This window comes from Rana temporaria, chromosome 13, assembly GCF_905171775.1.
Source record: "Rana temporaria chromosome 13, aRanTem1.1, whole genome shotgun sequence".
NCBI lineage: Eukaryota > Metazoa > Chordata > Amphibia > Anura > Ranidae > Rana > Rana temporaria.
Window position 1 is genome coordinate 113595025 of NC_053501.1, and position 3240 is coordinate 113598264.

Below are 3240 nucleotides of genomic sequence, written 5' to 3' on the forward strand. Positions count from 1 at the left end.
CAGTGCCTAAGGCCTAATTTTTCTGCCCCTGTTGAACAGGGGCGCCTAATAACAATTTTTGATGCAATACTTTGCACGTGGCCTAAGGCCTAATTTTTGTGCCCCTGTGTAACAGGGGCGTCTAATAACAATTTTTGATGCAATACTTTGCACGTGGCCTAAGGCCTAATTTTTGTGCCCCTGTTTAACAGGGGCGTCTAATAACAATTTTTGATGCAATACTTTGCACGTGGCCTAAGGCCTAATTTTTGTGCCCCTGTGTAACAGGGGCGTCTAATAACAATTTTTGATGCAATACTTTGCACGTGGCCTAAGGCCTAATTGTTGTGCCCCTGTGTAACAGGGGCGTCTAATAACAATTTTTGATGCAATACTTTGCACGTGGCCTAAGGCCTAATTTTTGTGCCCCTGTGTAACAGGGGCGTCTAATAACAATTTTTGATGCAATACTTTGCACGTGGCCTAAGGCCTAATTTTTGTGCCCCTGTGTAACAGGGGCGTCTAATAACAATTTTTGATGCAATACTTTGCACGTGGCCTAAGGCCTAATTTTGTGCCCCTGTGTAACAGGGGCGTCTAATAACAATTTTTGATGCAATACTTTGCACGTGGCCTAAGGCCTAATTTTTGTGCCCCTGTGTAACAGGGGCGTCTAATAACAATTTTTGATGCAATACTTTGCACGTGGCTAAGGCCTAATTTTTGTGCCCCTGTGTAACAGGGGCGTCTAATAACAATTTTTGATGCAATACTTTGCACGTGGCCTAGGCCTAATTTTTGTGCCCCTGTGTAACAGGGGCGTCTAATTAACAATTTTGATAGCAATACTTTGGCACGTGGCCTAAGGCCTAATTTTTGTGCCCCTGTGCAACAGGGGCGTCTAATACATTTTTGATGCAATACTTTGCACTGTGGGCCTAAGGCTAATTTTTGTGCCGACTGTGTAACAGGGGCGTCTAATAACAATTTTTGATGCAATACTTTGCACGTGGCTCTTTGTTGCGCTACAATTACAGTATGTTTGAGGGGTGCCCTTTTTTCTACAATTTTGCTTTCCCAAAAAGATAATGCCACCCCCCCACCACCCCTAAAATAATCGAGATATTGTTCCCACACAGCACGTGCGCAACCAGTATTAAATTACTTTGTTCTTATAATAATTTAATGTTGTGCAGGGACATTTCTAAACATGTGCCACTACTAGAGACACACAGCAGGTGTGATATTTGAAGGAATTTTTCATTTTTTTTTTTTCACTTTAAACATCATTAAAATCGCTGCTCCGCAAAAACGTCCGTTTTTAAAATATTTTTTTCGATTGATACATGTTCCCTGGGGCAAGACCCGGGTTCTGAAAGACGTTTACCAACATTAAATTGAATATTGGTCTTTAAAATGATCGTTTTTGAATTCGAACGTTCGAGTCCCATAGACTTCAATGGGGTTCTAAATGTTCGCGCGAACCCGCGGTCTGTTCGAACGTTCTGATGCGAACCGAACCCGGGTATGTTCGGCTCATCCCTACTCCTGAGTATAACTAAAGGCAAAACATTTTCTTTGGTTTCAGATAGAGTGGAGATGGATAAGAACACCTATTAGGTTTTTATTGCTGTCTATATCCCTATTAGGGAGATTCGCCCTCTATATTTTTTCTATTTACCATTATCATTGAAAGTGAAAGAAAATCACAAATGTTGGGTTGTCCCCAGAAAAGTAATAGAGAGGAAATCTTCCAATGGGGACACTAGTTCTGGTGACCTGGCAGAGATGTTTACATTCCTTGTAATAGAAAAAAAAAAAGCGTCCCGTCCCCTCGTGCTCCCACGCAGAAGTGAACGCACACATCGGTCACGCCCACCTATGTAAACGGTGGTCAAACCACACGTGTGAGGTATCGCTACGAATGGTATATCGGGAGCAATAATTCTAGGGCTAGACCTTCTCTGTAAGGCTCGATTCATACCTATGCATGTTGCTTTTTAGCGTTTTTGCATTGCTTTTTGCGGTGCTTGCTGCGTTTTTTGACGTGCGTTTTTACCGCGTTTTTACCGCGATTTGCAGTTGTTGTTTTTTTTTAGCCAGTAATTTTTTTTTTTTTACATTTCCTTTAACAACCAGCTATAAACACATTGAATTCTATTGCATGCAAAACGCTGCTTTTTGCTGGAAAAAAAGTCCCTGACCCTTTCCAAAAACGCAGAGGCACAAAAAAGCATTGATGTGAACATGATCCATAGGAAACCATGTTAAAAATGTCCCTGCATTTCTGCAAAATGCATCAAAAAAAGCATTAGTGTGAATGGAGCCTAACTCTAAATTAGTAACCTGTAAAAATGTTTAAAGCGTCGCCTATGGAGATTTTTAAGTATCGTAGTTTGTCGACATTTCACAAGCGTGCGCAATTTTAAAGCGTGACATGTTAGGTATTATCTATTCACTAGGTGTAACATCATCTTTAACATTATACATGGGTAAATTGGGGTAAATATTATGTTTTTTTTTTTTTATTCATGAAAGTGTTTTGTTTCCAAAAACAAAAAGCCCATTTGAAACATTGCTGCACAAATATTGTGTGACATAAAAAACTGCAACAACCACCTTTTTATTCCCTAGGTTCTAAATATATATATATATAATGTTTGGGGGTTCTAAGTAATTTTCTAGCAAAAAAAAAATTGACCCATGTTGGTGAAGAATGTCAGAATTGGTCCGGTTGGCAAAGTGCACTTGGAAATGCAGTCGCTGTAGATCGGAGGGGGACATGCAAGGAAAATAAAAAACAGCATTTTAGCTTGCACATGATTGGAGAATAATATCAGCAGAGCTTCCCCTTATTTCAGATCTACCCCTTAGATCTACAGCAACTGCACTTTCAAGTGCACTTTCAAGTGCACTTTGCACTTGTAGTTTGTACTTGTAGTGCAAAGTGGATTTGCCTTCGTAAATAACCCCCAGAGACTTGTAAAGTGCTTGTTCTTAGCATGTAAATACTCAAGTGTCCATGATCCTCACACAGGTTCACTTTATTGTAGCTGGAATAAATGTATACACTACAAACTACAGAGCTCTATGTCTAGGGATACGTCTTTGGTAATAAAATAAGGATTCTCCCTGTATTCAGAGATCAGAGAGCGCTCTGGGATCGGAGGTGACAAGGTGTCACACTGTCCCTGGAACTTTGGGACAATAACTTTGCAATGCCCTTTTTACAGTTTCCCATCAATAAAACCAGGCTTGGTT